General features: G+C 40.6%; 1 protein-coding gene across 1 annotated transcript in view; it reads right to left on the bottom strand.

Moving 5' to 3' along the window:
• PRKG1 (protein kinase, cGMP-dependent, type I) overlaps positions 1 to 18,234 on the bottom strand; it is an 844,452-nt gene that overhangs the window by 742,374 nt on the left and 83,844 nt on the right. The window lies entirely within an intron of this gene.

The following is an 18,234-nucleotide window of genomic DNA, read 5'->3' as shown; positions in this document are numbered from 1 at the left end:
CAGTATACTGCGAGCTGTAGCTTGCAATATACTGATCTTTGGGTCACAGGAGGACGCTAGCATACGTCCTCCTGTGACCCTTAAAAGAACTATGGGGGAAAAACTTACCCCATAGTTCTCTTTTTTTTTTTTTTTAACATTTTTTATTGTTTTGCCTTAAGCATCTGTTACAGTACAGTGTAGTACAGAGCATATCAAATACAAAAGTGTGTATAATGCATATTCCATATGGAACTCGTCCACGTGCAATAACATATTATTCATATCTTATAATTACTCAAGTAGTGAGATATCAGTAGCTCTCACTGGGCTTGTTCGGGTTGAGGCCCAAACACAATCAATAATAGAGATAAAAAAAAAACTCAAATGTGAGAGTAAGAGAAAAAGAACAAAAGAACATAAAATAAAAAATAAACTATAAAAAGCAAAAACATAACCAATACCATACATGTTATGATACATCACATAATTGCGCAACCCCTGTCTCACTGGAGCAGTTTATGGGAGGGGCAGTAGCACGTCAAGCTGTTTGTGCTACGAGAATGCCACCTCCATCCCATTGGTTAGTTAATGTGCATGTCCCTCCCTCCACACCAGTGTTGACCTAAGAGATAGTTAGCCGTGTCTCTCTCCCCCTCCCCCACCCGCATACCTCCAGGTGTACCCCCTTTGAGAAGAGAGCGTTCAGTTGTTTTGGGATATTCAGGTTCTGTAGCAGGTAATGTTTGCTAAACTGAAAGGGAGATAAGACATTTTTTTGAGTAGAAGGTGAGAGGACATGTGTAATAAATGGTTGCCATCTAGAGAGAAAGATTTTAATTATATTCTCTTCTTCCAACTGTGCTTCTGCATTCAATTTCTCCAAGAGGAGTAGGTGTTTGAGATCTTCCCTCAGTCTGTTAACAGTGGGAGGGTGCGCTGAAAGCCACTCTCTCATAATGCACCTCTTGGCTGCTAGGAGGGCCAAGCCAATCCATTGTTTGCTGTATTTATCAAGTTTGGTAGATGAAGCTATGGGGGGTTCCCAGTAATTGAACAATAATAACATGGCATCCAATGGTATACTCTGCCCCATTACAGAAGATACGAACTGTAAGACTTGTTTCCAAAACCCCTGGATGTAAGAGTACGACCATAGGCAATGGAAGAGAGGTGCGGCTATCAATTTACACTTGGGACAATGATCCAGAAAGGTATTATCCCGACTCTTAGTATATTTTATTTGGAAAGCAAAGTATGCCCTGTGAATGATTTTGTACTGGGTCTCCCGCCATTGTTCATTACATACGGTTTTGCATAGGGATCGGTATCCGGTGAGCATTTTCTCGACTGTATCGTCAGACGGGATGTCCGCCCTCCACTTAGTCAGGTTGGAAGATTCCAAGGAGGAAACGACGGCATGTCTCAGATGAGGATATATGTCGGCGATGGACACCTTAGTGTTTGGAAGGACTCTATCTATGGAGGGAGCTGGTAGTCTTTTATCAGAGAGGGGGCTTAATTTTCTAACATAGGCAGTGACCTGCATATAATGTAGGAAGTCGGAGTTGTTAATCCCAAATTTACTGCTGAATTCTGAGAATGATAACAATTTTCGGCCATCATCAGTGAAAAAGTGTGAGATTAGGGAAATCCCTTTTTGCTCCCACCGTAAGAAGGCGGAGTGTTCCCCTCCCTGAGGGAACGATGGGTTGCCCCTAAGGGGGAGGTGGCACATGAAGTAGGGATTTAATTTTAAATACTTGTGAGCTTCCCTCCATGCCACCATGGTGTCTCTTATCAAAATATGAGAGCGTAGTGTAGGAGGCATGGCAGAGAAGGGACAATGTAAGAGGGCAGGGAGAGTCCAAAGGGACACAATTGATGCTTCTAACAAAAAGTTGGAATAGTAAGAGGAGGAATGCAGCCAATCAAGAGAGTGTCGAAGTAGACAGCTCACGTTGTAAAGTCTAAGGTTGGGAAATGCCATACCTCCCCTATCTTTGGGTAAAAATAGTTTTTTTAGGGATATCCTGGACTTTTTCCCCTGCCAAATGAACATAGTGAAGTCTTTGTTAAGTGCTTGTATGTCTTTGTGCTTCAGGAGTATCGGTAGAGTCTGCATGGGGTATAAGAGCCTGGCAAATGATATCATCTTTATTAAGTGAATCCTACCAAATAGAGAAAGAGGGAGGTTTCTCCACAGGAGTAGTTCTTTACGTATTTTATCGAAGAGCGGAGGGTAATTAAGGTTATACAGGGAGGTCGGGTTTTTACCAATCTTAAGGCCCAAGTAAGGGATGGAACTATGTGCAACGGCAAATGTTGTGACATGTGTCAATATGGTAGTCGCTGTGGGAGTGAGAGGGAGAATTTCGGTTTTAGTGATATTAATATGTAGACCAGAGAAGGTGCCAAATTGTGTGAAGGTCTCCTGTATTTTGGGAAGGTCTCGAGTGGGATCAGAGGAGAACATGACGATGTCATCAGCGAAGAGCATTATCTTAAGGTGTGAGGCATACATGGAGATCCCTGTAATAGAAACAAGGGACAAGACAGAGCGCCTCCATAGTGCAAAAGCATCCTCTGCCCCCCTTGAGTTCTAAAGGTCTACGCGTTTCAGGGGCATGCCCCCTTCATCAGAACTTATTAAGGTATTGTTTTTTTCGTTAGATCCCTGTAATGTCTGGCACATTTTGAAAAAAAAGTGACAGGGGTTCCAGGGCGATATTAAATAACAAGGGCGATAGAGGGCATCCCTGTCTTGTCCCTCGCAACAGAGGAAATCTGGAGGAAATGAAGCCAGGGGTACATACTCGGGCAGAAGGGAATGCATATAGTGCTTGAATAAAAGTTTGAAGTCTGCCAAGGAAGCCCATCTCCCCCATGACCTTGTAAAGCCATGGAAATTGGATGCTATCGAAAGCTTTTTCCGCATCGATTGAGATAAGCGCCAAGGGGGAAGACGGGTGTTCCTTGGCATAGTCCGAAACTGTCAGTAGTTTACGAATGTTAGAGACAGCCGATCGATTCTTTACAAAGCCCACTTGGGCCGGGGAAATCAGTTGGGGAAGAACTTTCGCCAGCCTATCAGCTATAATTTTTGATAAGAATTTCACATCACAGTTTATGAGAGATATCGGTCTATAGGAGTTTGTTTGGGTAGGGTCTTTGCCCTTCTTAGGTAGAACTTTGATATAGGCTTCAGCACCAGTTTGAAGGTATTCGCCCCCTGACTATATAGTTTGGAAGACTTGATGTAAAACCGGAGATAAACTTTCCTGGAGAAGTTTGTAAAATTCGTTGGTCAGACCGTCTGGTCCCGGAGACTTTCCAGTAGGTGAAGTTTTGACAATCTTAGTTACCTCCTCCAAAGATATATCAGAGTTCAGGAACTCCCGCTTCGTCTCTGATAATTTAGGAAGCGACAAAGATTTAAGAAAATAATTTCCCTTTGCCATATCTATCGGAGTTGCCGAATATAGAGTGGAATAAAATCTCTTTAGGATTGAATTTATTTGCTTGGGGTCCGAGGAGATATCACCCTTGTCAGAGAGCAGGGAGGATATATGGGTCTTAGAGGCTCGGGGTTTAGTCAAATGTGCCAACAGTTTCCCTGCCTTGTTACCAAACTTATGGAGACGTAATTGGAATTGGGATTGGAAATACAAATGTTGTTGATTGGTCCATGATTCAAAATTGAATTTGGCAGTGCGCCATTGTTCCTTATGTGTTGGTGTGGGATCAGAGGTAGATAGATAGATAGATAGATAGATTTTATTTGTCACATACACAATCGTACAAGTATGATATGCAGTGAAATGCTTACACTATAAGCACTTTGGGCCTGACGGAGGGTCTGACTGGCAAATTTGAATTGGGACTTGGCATGTTTTTTTTTTGCCGCCACATAGGACATAATTTTACCTTGCATGAATGCCTTGCCCGCTTCCCAATATAAGTTAGGCGTGCTAAGGTGTTCTCGGTTATATAGATCGTACTCCTGCCAAGCTGCTATTAACATGGCTTTAAAGGAGGCATCCGTCGCCAAGTGAGACGGAAATCTCCAGATAAAGGCATCACCTCTCGGAAGAGAGGAGCGTAGTTCCAGCAGTTTGGGGGCATGATCAGATATGGCTATGGGATACATTTGAGCGTCAATCACCGTGGCATCTACAGGACCGGAGGTCAAGAAGTAATCTATTCTGGCAAAGGTGTCATGCACTGCTGAGTAATGAGTAAATTCTCGCTCAAGGGGGTTCCGAATCCTCCATACATCTATCAAATCCAAAGTCTCTGTTAAGTCAGCCAAGAGAGTTGGTGTGGGTGAGGATGAGTCAGAGCCCCTGACGGTGTTTGATGCCCTGGATCTATCCTCCCCCAATACCATAACTGAATTAAAATCTCCTCTCAGGATTTTATGTGGATTAGTGTCACGCAATATCCAAGAGATGGTCTCCTGGAAAAATTGGACCGTCGGGGAGATTGGAAAATAGAAATTATAGAGAGAATAGGTTGTATTGTGGACCGTGATCCGGACGTACAATTTCCGGCCATTGGGGTCAGCTTCTATGTGGTCAATTTTGTAAGGCAGATTTTTGTGAAATAGTATGGCCACTCCCGCTCTCCTGCCTACTGCGGGAGAGCAGATAATCTCTCCCACCCACAATTTCCGCATCCTATCCATATCTGCTTGGGGGAGATGTGTTTCTTGGAGTAGTACTATATCGGGTGTCAGTTTTTTAAGGTGGCGGAGGATTTTCATGCGTTTGGCCAGTGCCCGCAGGCCGTTAATATTCCAGGAGACCATTCTCATGGCCATTTACCTTGGGATGCACAGATTATCGTAAAATACATACATTTTAGGAGCAATAATACAGACCGTGGAGTATCAACATATATAAGTACCGTATATACTGTAGCACATAATGGGATAGTACGCTCAGGGGTATTGCGTATGTCACATATGGACCCTGTTGAACAGCATATAAGCAATGTATGGTAGAACCAAGTAACAATAAAAATAATAGAAAAAAAAAACATCGGTTCAACCGAACCAAAACTTAAGTAAAAAAAAAAATAGAAAAATCAAACGAACCAACAAGTTTTCAGTACGTGACTTCTCTTTTTTCCTGAAGAGCATAGCATGGTCGGTTGTGGCTCCGCTAAGCCAGGAGCACCACTATAACAAGCCTCAGCAGGCTGTACCTCTGCCGAGGTAAAAAGTGATCCATTGGGTAACATTAGTGGGGGATTAAGAGCTGCGCTCTATGAGCAGTCAAAGACAGTACCTGCCTTCTCTCTCCCCCTCTTCCCAAGGTGACAGGGCTGGAGGAAATCAAGGAGATCTCACCTGGGTCCAAGATTTTGAACAAAACACTGCTGTGTTTCCGTGCGAAGCCTCGCAGGTCAGGGTGAATCTGAAGGGGTCATTGGGAGACGAGGAAGTGTTTTCTTTGCTGGGAAGGTATGGCGTTGGGAACGAGGGGATCGGGTGGTCTCGTATGGCGCGGCTGGGTCCATCAGCTGGTGTACATAGGCCGTCGTCTCTGCAGGGTCTTGGAAAGATTTTTGGGAGCCGTCTGCTGCTTGAAAGCGGAGAATGTCTGGGTATGCCAGGGTGAATCTTACTTTCTTTTGGAAAAGCATAGAGCAGATGCCGCTGAAGGCCTTGCGCTTCTTGGAGACTTCGGCGGAGTAGTCAGCAAACAGAAGGAGACGGTGGTGGTCGAGGGTGAGGCCTTTATTGCCGCGGAAAGCTTGTAGAACCGCCATGCGGTCGCTGTAGTCCAGGTAACGGACAATGACCAGTCGCGGCGATTTCCTCTCCGGTTTCAGAGGGCCCACCCGATGGGCGCGTTCCACTTTGCAGGTAGCATGGATCCCAAGGATGTCAGGTATGTTGTGAGCGCAAATGCTCGCTAGTTGGGAAGGGTGATAGGATTCCGGGAGTCCGATGATGCGGAGATTGTTCCGCCTGGAACGATTCTCCAGATCCTCCACCCGCTCCATTAGATGCTGGATGTTATGCTGAGCAGCGGTTAGTAGGGAGGCCGCAGACTCGTTCCCTTCCTCTAGCTGAACGATGTGGTGCTCCGCCTCAGAGATCCTCTGTGCCTGATTGAGAAGATCGACCCACAGAGCCTGGATGCCCTTGGACACTGCTTTAGCCACCGCATCCTGTATTGTAGGACGCAGTAGTTTGGCCACTTCTGCTGCTATCAGGCCATGCTCAGGGATTGATGTGCGATCCTCCTCTGAGGAAGGGCTGGCATATGGGAGAGTGTGCACCGCAGCCATCTTGGGAGGTGGTTGGGGCCTCCTGGGTCTCGTCGGCATGGATTTGCTCCGTGGTCAGGAATTTATCCATGGACGATTTCAGAGGCAGTTCCAGCGGAGTCTACCCGGGGTGCAGAGTGGTATTCGGAGGGCTGAGGTAAGATTTTGTATGCTGATTAAGCCTGGCCGTGCGGGAGCTCTCGTCCTTGCGACCGCTACATCAGGCGCCGGAACCGGAAGTCCCATAGTTCTCTTTTAATAGCTGGAACAAATGTACAAACCAGGAATTCGACTGATCAGCAGCTAAAATTTTAGAAGGAGGTCAGCAATAGCAGCCCCATTATTTCAGTCAGCATAGGTTTCCTTTAAAGTGGCAACAGAACGTACATCCTCCTTTATATTTGCCATCAACTATGTAGTGCGAGGACCTACTGAGAGAATTGATTTACACTATATACAATCAGAAAGGAGCTCGCCCCACATAGTTGTAATTGATAGTGAACATTCAGATTGTAAAGTACTGTAAATGGCCAGCTATATGATTACTCTCAGGTTTTGATTCTTAATTTACTCACTAACAGCTAGAAATTCCCAGACATGACAAAAAAATGTTAACTTAAATAATATATGGCATTTACAGTATAAGGCCCACAGTTGCTCTTTTCACTGTCTGTGATCTACATACTATAATCATTAATATGATTTGGAGAGACAGTATAGTTTATGCAGACGCTCCACAGTCTAAATAAGAGGAACATACTTAAACAAGTGTACATATGATCAGTCATGTGTAGCATTCTTCTTAACACTCTCCCATGCCCTGTTTTTAATCAGCAATACTGTATAAGATTTCATAAACAGTTTATTTATTAAATGGGCTACAATATTTCCTAATTTCATATGTAAATGTATAATTTTCTATTTCTCTTGGAAACTGATCTAAATATAAGGTAAGAGTGCTCCCTCTTCTGTTCAACTATAGCTTGACTTACATTAGTGTGAAATACATCTTGCTCTTGTTTTTGGCTCACTGATTTTTCCAAAAGTCTCTTCAGTGAATCGACCTTTGGGATATTTAGTATAATAATACTACAAATAATAATAACAATAACATTACAAGTTTGAAACACGCAGAATAAGATTTACATACATTTTTAATTGAGACGGTTGAGATTAATAATAGGGTAATAGGGAAGGATGTATCTAATGAGCGTGAACATGGGGAACCAATATGTGGTTCAAAATTGGTGTACTGGCTCTCCAACAGTTTGAGGTGGAGAAGCACACAAAGTACAGGAAGAACAGGAATACTACACATAAGTATATCCTTCCTGGAAGGGGGAGGGTGGATGGTCACAGACACAGAATACAAAGCATGATGGTCAGCGAGGTCAGTAAAAACATACAGCTGATAGAAACAACTCATGGTGGCTGCAAATTCAATCTTGAGCAATACTGTCTTGTCGTTAGCTATCTCACCTTCAAGGCTGGGGTTTACATATTCCTAACAAGCAATAAATAAGCTTTCAAGCAACACATTTCTGATTAGAAGGCTGGAAGACTGTCAAATAGCTACTAGGAAAGATGAACTGAGTTGCTAGGAAATGAAAGTACTTTTGCTGTAAACTTTGAGGTTGAATTTTTCCACGGTGTCTGCAGCTATAGAGATGAGTGATGACATGTTTTAAAGCCCATATACTGATTGTCAACAATGTGAAAATACTTGAATGTCCAAAGCCAGGCTACAGGTTTGCCTTAGGATACAATTACAGTATGTTATAATGCCACCAGCCCCCCATGCTGGTCTTATACTTATTTATTTTAGATCTAGTGAGATATCAACAATGTAGCTTGTGTAAGTGTAACTGCACCCAAGGTTGTTGGTTTCTAAAACATGAAGCATGACGTGACCTTATGCAGGAAACCACCCACTGCCTAGTCTAATGTGCCAATATCAAAATGTGTAGGAGAAAGCTGGAGTGTTTTTGCAAGTGGCCAGTATCTTGACTGATTGATTTGGAGGTTAAAGGAAGGAATGAAAAACCAGATTAAAGTTGGATTTTTCATTTAAATCTCTTGTGAGTATAGCCGTACATTTTATTTTAGTGATGCGGTAAAGGTTGTTGCTTCATAAATCATCTTTTAAATGCTACTATGGAGAAGCATTAGTATGAGTTACACATTCTCAGTCATAAAACCTTTGGACTACTGGCAACACAAAATGGTAGTAAATCCAGCTCAAGAAGTAATAACCAAAGTTAAATTTAGATGTTGCACTGAGATGACTGCAGATTTTCACTGCTCCAAAGCATACTGGATGGCAGGGTGCTCAAGTAATGGGATTTCCCTAGGCTGAACCTCTAAAGGAGAACTGTAAAGCCTTTTCATGCAGGTGAAAAAGTAAGACTGAGGACTCACCCAAGTGAACTCAGATGTTAAATCCCCCTCCAGTGCCTAACTTGCAGCCTGGATAAATAGTTTATTCCTATAAAACATACCATGTGCTGTAAAGTACATGGAAAATATGCTACAGGTAAACTGTATATGCTGACTACAGCTTGTACTGTGCAACAGGAAACCGTGCTCTCTGTTTTCCACTCAATAGTTATGATAGCAATTTATTTTAAAAAATTGTATATTCAATAACAGTGCACAAAGCAATGATGTACAGCAACCTATACCAATGAATCACGCTACCACTGTTTGAAAAGGTTGTGTTGTTAATAGGTCTGAAGAGCAGGATATCAGATTACAGACAACTCCCAGCATAGCAGTAAAGGACAAAGCAAAATGGTGAAGAGTAGCCATGAGTTTGTTGCCTGTTAGCTGCATTTCAAATATTAATATGCAATATTTCATATTTACCTCAATAAATAAATACACAGTATGTAAATAAAGAAGAAAACTACACAAAACATTATTTTAAAACTTTTTTTTTTAACCGTAGAGTTAAAGGAAACAGACAAGTGTAGGTGGTGCTTAATATTTCAGTATTGAATATTAAACTTTGCTTATTGCCACATAACACAGTTCACCATAAATAAAAACACAATGTACAAATTGGATTGGTTTCAGTGCTGGTGTGCTGCTCCTGGTGTGTGCAGAACGGAGTGTCTGACGTTTGTACTAAAGAGGAAACAAAAAGGAGGAAGAAGCGCGATGACCTAGCACAGATAAAAGATGGTAGAGCAGAGGGGTGAAGAATGTGTGAGATGATTATACTCACATGTATTCAGGTGGATCTGAGCTTTGGGAGTTGGGGGTCTCTTTTGAGGTGGTGCGATGCTTGATATGTCGAACTTCAGGGGGGGACTTCCAATACAGTGACGTGGAGATCAACAGTTGGATCAAATATAGGCACGGTGAGCGATCTGATGTGTACAGTGGACTGGTATAAAATACATAGCCTCACAGTTGAGTAAATCAGGTTGCAGGCTCAGCGACGATGGTCCATACAGATAATGTGGAGAGCAATGAGTGCTTGATATGTCTACCATCTTTTATCTGTGCTATTGAATATCACCATAAAGTTTATAAAGGCGTTGGTGAACATAAGTACTTTATAGTACTTACAGTGCACATGCAGTGCACATGCACTATGTTTAAACAAATGTGACTATGAGCAAGTATTATAAGAATTCATTGAGTGTCATCTGAATCTCTGTATTTTTACTATTTTATAAGAGTTAAACAATAAATATACACCAATTACTTTTTTAATAGCAATATGAAGGGCAATGGTCTGCAGTAACTCACATTTCAACTTCTGACTTTCCAGTGTGGTCATGTCAAATAAAGATGATTTCTGATTGGTTGCTGAGGCCTTAAATGAATGCTTAAATCCTGCCATAGATAGTCAGATGCCACCATAAACAACAGGTGGTGAGACCTCTACCAGTCCTGCCTAGTGTTTAATTGCCACCCAGCTAGGGCACACTGCAATTTTACATCTGGCTGATGGATGAATGTACAGAAGAATACTCATACAGAAATGGGAATGAGTTCTTGCCTGGTCATTTGGCCAATCACATTAATGACTAGTACACTGCTATTAATCAGGAAAAAAATTGCAACTACTTTTTAATTTCATTACATCAGTCCCTGGGTGCACGTTGAATTGACAGATGCACAACCACTACAATGTATTATTGATTAGAAAACTATCTCTCTTAAGCTGATTGTAGCCGTGTTAGTGTACTCATAACAATGCAGATGATGACTCTATGTGACTGTACGCGTCCTTATCTGGCACACTTTTATCACCCTTTTTCACTCTTCCCTAATGTTCACAGATTATCTTAGTTGCCGATTTGTCTTAGCATTTTGCTAATCATCTGTATATCAGTACTGCTTGGGTCAATAAGGAGGTGGACCTTGAAATGATCTGTTAGGGAATGAGAAGAGTTTTTGCATGCAGTTCTTATCTGTGTTGCTGTTAAAATGAAATCACAGACATAAGTAGCAGACATGCAACCCTTCTAAAATTTGTTTAGTTTGTGATCGATTCCTATTTTTATTTCTTCTGTTTTCTAGATCCGAAATTCGATTTGCTTCGTTATTCGGATTTAGGATCCGTCTGAATTTTCATTTCAGAAAGATCCAGAACAGGAAGTCACTGTGGCCGTGTCTATAATGCAACCCCCAACAGCCACATAAAACATCTGATTGGCCAAATAACAGTCATGTGCTCGGCTTAATTGAATTTAATATGAAATTCGGGTGGATCCAAATTTTTGTCAAAGAAACATTTGGATTCATTTGCATTGTAATGTGTTCAAATTCGGAAATTTGGATGCATCCAAATATCCAAATTTAACAAAATTCATAAAAATATCCATTCGGAATAAAACAAAAATGTCATGTTTAATAAGTACGTAATTTGAAGCTACAGAAGGAGACATACAATAGTAGACCCCTTTTAGTTCTCAGATTTGCTCCAAGCCCATGTTGTAGCATGTATATGGGTATGTGCATGTGCCATCCTATGCACACTGCAATAATTTAACATTTGACCCAATATAATGCATACCAGAGAATCGTACATAAATATTTTTCATATTGCGTATAGTGAATACATTTGCTCATTATATCACGTTATTTCTGATACCCAGTGGAAAACATCTAGTCTGTTTATCATCTATATGTGTAACATACTATATATGTATCTTTTATATCTACTACAGTAGTTGGTCCTAATAACCTTTTTTATTTGCTTAAGCAGTCTATAAGACCTTTTAGATACTTTGACGATGTATGCAAATAGCTGAAGTTGAGATTTTGCATGTGTGCATAGATTATAGCAAGCTACATCTAAAATACAATAGTGGCATAGGTACTGTATGTTGCAATGGTAAATATAATTCTAAAGAAATAACACTTGATCTAGACAAACACCAACTTATCACAAGCCAGAATTTTCCAAATTGATAACTGGTGATCTCTAAAATGAACCAATCTTGGGCTTTTTTTCTACTTGTACTCTTCAATTTATGTCGGTTATAAAGACATTTAACTTGCTCTGATGTTTGCGACAACATATATGAAATTGTTTGTGTGAGCAGATTTGAAAAGAGCAGTCTGTGGGTTTGTGTTGCACTGCCACCTCGTGGGCAGAGGAGGCTGCAGAATAAAATCATCTAACAGACGATTTAATAAAAAGCCTTATTAAAAGTTATAGTTGTCATAAAATTTCCTGGTGAGTGCCACGATTATGCAGAGAATATGCAAAAAGTCCAGTAGCCTTTGAGGTTTTTTTCTTATCTAATGAAATAGCAATGCTATTTAATTATTAAAATATTCTGGTGTATGTGTGATTCTACAAGTTGCATTCATTTCAGTCCCATGATTGTACTGATTTTATGTTTTGTAGTAAAAGAACTTTGCAGCGTGGGAGCAATACTGAAGCCATTTTGTCTAGAAATAGTTATTTGGGGTTTTAGAAAGCTGTATATTTTACTTGATGAATCCCAACAGCATTCTCAAAATAGCTCCATTTGTTTCTCTGAAGTGCACACATAATAAGCATAGGTAAATTATTCATGAAGGTCAATGCGGCAGCAACGGGTATCAGCACTACCTTTCACAAGGCAAGAGTCAGAGCTGTATTTGATTCCAATTGTACAAGACCTAATAACAGTTGAAGAAGAAGTATGGAGAGAGTGAAAAACACTTATCCCCATAATTAGAGCCAATGTGAAACATTGATGCTGTCACACGTCAGCTCTATTGATTGATCACATACTGCGATCTTCTCACTGCAGACAGCGGTGATTGTCAGTCACCACACTCCAAAGAGATTCCCCCTCCCCTCTCGCTTTCTCCAGCGCTGACTGGAGGGATGGCCAGGCAGGGGACGGGCACAGCTGGCCCTACCTCTAGAGAGGCAGGGCCAGCTGCCAATCAGGTAGCAGGGTGAATCTCGACGAAGCCGGCTGCAACATGGCTCTGCTGTTGCCCGCTATATGTTGAGTGTTGGGTCACAGGAGGACATTAGCATATGTCCTCCTGTGACCATAAAGAGAATTAAGGTGGTAAGGGCTGGGCTATGCCTTTGACAACATAGTCTGACTAAGTAACTGCAGGCTTGCTGCATTTTTGCATGGCCTTCTGCTGTTCCCTTTGTAAACTGAACTGCACATGTCCATCCAATTTACCTTGAGTCTGCATTGACAAAACTCAGCAGGAAGCAGGGGCAGGAGTACGGTAATGAAAAAAAGACAGCAAAAGTAAGGCCAATAATTTGCAGCTTTTGGTCTATGGAGTAGGGAGAGGAAACACTGGCACATATTAGGGCAAAAATGGCAATTAGCCATGGTACTTGGCCTATAGATGTCAGGGAGGGTTTAGAGACATACAGCTCTTGCTCGATCCAAACATAAATGTTTTTCCCTTTTATTTATCCTTGTTCCGGATGAAAAGGTCACATTTTATCAGATTCTAAAAAGGCTATTTATGCTGTAGCTTACATTTCAGGCTTAGAAAGAAGCCCTGAACTATGACAGCAACATTTCTGCATCTACACGATATGTCTGGAACAAACAGACACTTGCACCGCGAGGAAACTATTCAAAATGGCACATTTATATAAGCCATATCTGCATTATTGCTTGCTGTCCTATCCTCCATCTTATAAATGTATCCTTGTTTATTGGTAAGCAGGATGTGTAGAAACTAGTGTTACTCTAAAAAAAAAACTACAATTATGTTTTTGCATCAAAGCAGGGAAAAGCTACTTACAAATTAAAAAGCAGTGTTTTTCATATCTTTGTATAAGCGTTTTAATACGAGCACTGCAAAATAATTAACTGAGTTCTACAGTCACAGCATATACTATCCTGTTATGACACCAGCATTGTAATAGGACTACATACTAAAATTGTTTCTGATAATGCAATTAAAGCTTACTTGAAAAAAATCCCTTTTATGTAGTGAGTGCTACCTGTGTACCTATCACTTCCAACAACTTCCCTAATTGCCAGTATGATCTGTGTCTCTTTTCCTGCTGCTTGATGTGATGCAATTTTCTCAAGACTACATATCCCATCATGCATTGCTTCTAGTAAGGAATGATAATGTTACCTTGTTTAGACATTCAGCTGCAGTGTAGAGATTGTATCAGTGCATTGTGGAAGTACATTCTATGGGCATCTTCAATGAGTAAGTTTACAAACTTCTAGATCAATATGGTTATTAGGAGTGGGAAGGGACTTTTCTGTAGTCTTTGACAATAGATAATCTTAAATGTACAAAACATTAGACATCAAAAACTATTTTTAGTGTGAATAGTAAAGTTTGATCAAAAGGAAGAAGTCAATTTTGGGGAGTTTGTGTCAAAAGGAACCAATAGCATTTCAGCTTTTATTCGCCTACAGCAGTTATAACTATGAAATATGGCTTCTATATGGCTCACTTGGATTTCTGCTGTTTACCTTACAAAATAAATGTCTTAAAGCAGAACTCCGGGTAAGAAGAAAAATGTAACCTTTGCAGTAGAGCTACCCCAGCACTGCAAAAACTAAGTGGTTTGTCTATGGTCAAAAATAAAGAAGTTATACTCTCCCAATCCGGAGTCGGCTTAATCTTAGACCGGTCCCTGGAGCCTCTCTCCTCCTCCACTGCAGCGGTCTGAGGTCTCTGAGTCATCACGTTCTATAGTGTATAGGACGTGAGGATGCCATGGGACATACCATCGCTACAGTGGATGAGACAGGCAGGAGGGAGTGATGGAGGGTTGGGTGAGTATAACTTTGTTATTTTTGACCCAGGGCAAAATCAAGCACTTAACCCTTGCAGTGCAGGCGTAACCCCACTGCAAGGGTTAATAAAATATTTACCCGATCTTTAATGTGTAGATAATAGCACAACACTGCCTAATACACCAGGGAGAACTATCAATGCTTTCTGTAGAATAATGCAGCTAGCATTCAGGCTAAACAAGCTCTGACCCCCAATGAAGAAAAAACCAGGAGAGCAATGTGTTTAGAGTAACAGCTCAGAAATATTTCATTTGACGTTTCTGGATGTTCACAAGATGTCTTGCAATGTAAATTCTCACAATGCACAATATGCAAACAGTAGTGACAGCTAAAAAGCTTTTATTTTCCTGTGATGTCTCCCACTGTCACACATGCTGCAGGAACAAAAAGAAAAGGAAATAAAAGATCCAACTATGATCTAATAGTGATTGTATTTCCTGTCTTATATCCGCTTTATATGTTTAATAGAAAAAAGAGCACCTGCTGTGTCTTTCTAAGATCCTCTATGTCCCCTTGTAAGATAATACATGTTTTCTCTGCTCAGTAATAAAAGAATGATGTCTCATAGCTGGAATTTGCCATCCTTAAGATTCTCATTGCATATGTTCACATCTCCTGCTGTAAAGGTGTAAGGAACATATAATAAACAAGAAGCCTCCAGTTTAATGCGCAGCAGGCTGATCCTTCTAGGCAGAAGTATAACGCAGAGTTAGCTGGTTTGCCTAAGATAAGTTAGTCGCACAAAAGGTTTACTAGGAGGTGATAAAATAAAGAAGGTAAATTAAATATTCTGGCACTTGCAGAGTTTTATATTGATACTGTAGACTACCAAAAGCCTGCTATCCACGATAAGGCATAGATTAAGGTAATGGCATCCATTTTATCAACGAACAGGTTTCCAATTGACAGCCTTGCTGATGTTAAAAATCCAATTATGCTCTTGATTTAAATCAGGAGATTTACAGTATTATATATTTTGGAGAATAAAACAGAGCACTGGATTACCTATGACCTCAATGTTGGTTAATTTGCAGTCATCCAATGAGCTATTCTTATAAAAATGTAAGAAATAAGAAGCAGTGAAACAAAAGACTGATTCCCCTGCATATAATCTTAACTGCAAGGGTTAACTGCTTGTTTTTTTTTCTCTAGGGGCCAGAATAGAGAATATATACTCACCTCTCTCTCCCTCCACACCAGCTGGTGGAATGTCCTTCAGCTTCCTCTTGTCTAATATAGAGAATGCATTAGCAGTGATGAACTCACAGGTCCTTTGACGGCCGAAGCATGGGTGAGAAGAGGCAGCTGGGACCCATGCAACAGACAGACTGGATCGAGGATCAGATGAGTATATCTTCTTTTATCCAGTCCCTAGAGCATAACAAGCACATAACCCTTGCAGTGCAGGGGTAGCCACAGTAGTGGGGCTTCCAGTGCAGGGGTAGCCCCACTGCAAGGGTTAACTTTGTTAATTCCTGAAGTTCTTCTTTAATATCAAGTGTATTTATTAAACATAATTATACATTAGGTGCATTAATATACCTAAAATGTCCCACATCCCTCTGGGTACTGTTCTGGTCCAGTGCAAGGCTCTGGAAAATATTACCTTTTCTGCAATCATTTTTATGTCTAAAAATGAAATCCAAGTATAAATATTCAAGTGGTAGAGGGAACATTTCTCTGTCAGTCATTTTTATTCTGCTCACCAGTAACAACTAATTAGATTTAAGAATTTGTTCTTCTATGCAAATAAAAAATAAAGTTATTCTCTATCTAGTTAGTGTGGAAAGCACAGACACGTTCTGCCCCCCATTTGCAATCAACAAGACCAAATAATGAGCTGTATGGCATAAAATAACTAAATCCAAATTTCCCCCAGTCACGTGTCTGATAATGTCATTCAGTTTTGTAAAATGTAATCTCTTACAAGCCTCTCACGGATATCATGTATCTCACAGTGAGAAAACGTCATTGCTTTCACTGCTCTATACATATGTACATTTTCAGAGTCATTGCAATGCCCTGGGGATAATGAGGAAACATCCACACACATCTGTTTATAGGTCTGTCAGTCAAAAGCAGTCATCTCTGGGCAGGAGTCCATGGGAAATACTATAAATACAACAAATTTGTGACAAGAAATCTATTCTTTCATTGGCATTGTGGAGACTCATCTGCTGGAAGCTCTGATTTTAGGTCTCTGTTTAAAGAATGGAAATTACAAATAATGCATTTCCTTTCTCCTATAACCGCATTATTTTTTTGGGAAATGACATTTAGCTGCATAAAAATCGACCTCATGGGAAAAAAAAGTTTACAGGGTTAAACACAAATTCTTTCTTTTCTTTTCTTTCTGATACCTCTAGATATTAGGAACGGGGAGATTTCCGCCCACCCATAGCTGCATGGCAAACAGCTGGCCCTCTTTACAGTACTCAGTCTAAGACCTTGTCATTTATTACATATAATAAATTCTTAGAGCCCTATATAACATATTATCAGACTTTGCCATGAGCTGGCAACAAGGGAAGGGGAATCCATTGAGATTTACTGTACATGAATCATCAGCAACTGGAAGACTTCAAAGTTCAACTCTTGGCACATGATCAGACTAACATGAAAGTCCTTAATTACATTAATTCTATATGTATTCTATATACTGTATATGAACTTGTTATTTACAGACATAATCTTAAATTAATGTTCTTCATCATTCATTTTTAAAGAAGAACTCCAGGCAGATATATGCATAACCCTTGAAGTGGGTTAAGTACAAGGGTTAAGTGCTTATTTTTGTCTAGGGTTGAAAATAACAAAGGTATACTCACCTGGCGACCCCCCTCCCACCTCTGCTCCAGCAGTCTAAGAGGTCCTATAAGTTATCACATCCTATACATTGCATAGGACATGAGGAGGCCGAGGCACATTACATTGCTGGGGTGGAGGAGAAGACAGGGATCGGTCTAACAGCCAGCTGCTTCCGAGGTTTAGGTGAGTATACCTTTCTTATTGTCATCCCTAGATGAAAACGAGAACTTAACCTTTGCAATGCAGGGGTAGCCCCACTGCAAGGGTTAAGAATATTTCTGCCCGGAGTTCTTCTTTAGGCCCCCATAATTCCATTGAACATGATGCCGTTGTACCCCATCCAGCTATACTCAACTACTAATGCTCACTAATGCAGAAGAAAATACAGTCAAGCATCTAGTCAGTTTTGACCTTGAAGGCCAGAGATCAGTTTACTATACTTTAACCACATTGCTCTGCACGTTAAACTAATTAGCTCAATTTCTTCCAGTGTTTTGTGGTTTGATTTTCTATTATTCTCATGTTACCTCTCTTTACATGTATTATGTAATGCTGAATTGTAAATGCTCTTAATACAATGTATTGCACAGAACTAATATCAATATCGGATGTACAAGTTCAAAATGTTTTGAACAGAAAAATGTCAGTACAGTATGAGTCACCAGGAGGAACCAGAGAGTACAGAAGGGTAGCAGATGTTAAGCCCAGCTGAAGTTTTGAATACCTGCATCGGCCAGGAAAAAGCGAAGCAGCGGCTTTTCAACACACAGGTTGCAAAAAAGGTAAGAATATTTACTCTTCATTTATAGGGTGCCCCCTGTTTAGAAGTGACTCTGTGGTGATGAGGTGACTTTAATTACTTTGGTTGCTTTCAATCACATGACCATAAAAAAGTATTCTCTTAAGATTTTAA

The sequence above is a fragment of the Nanorana parkeri genome, unplaced genomic scaffold (genome assembly GCF_000935625.1).
Source record: "Nanorana parkeri isolate BGI_ZX_2015 unplaced genomic scaffold, ASM93562v1 scaffold32, whole genome shotgun sequence".
Taxonomy (NCBI): Eukaryota; Metazoa; Chordata; class Amphibia; order Anura; family Dicroglossidae; genus Nanorana; species Nanorana parkeri.
This window is presented reverse-complemented; position numbering and strand designations above follow the sequence as displayed.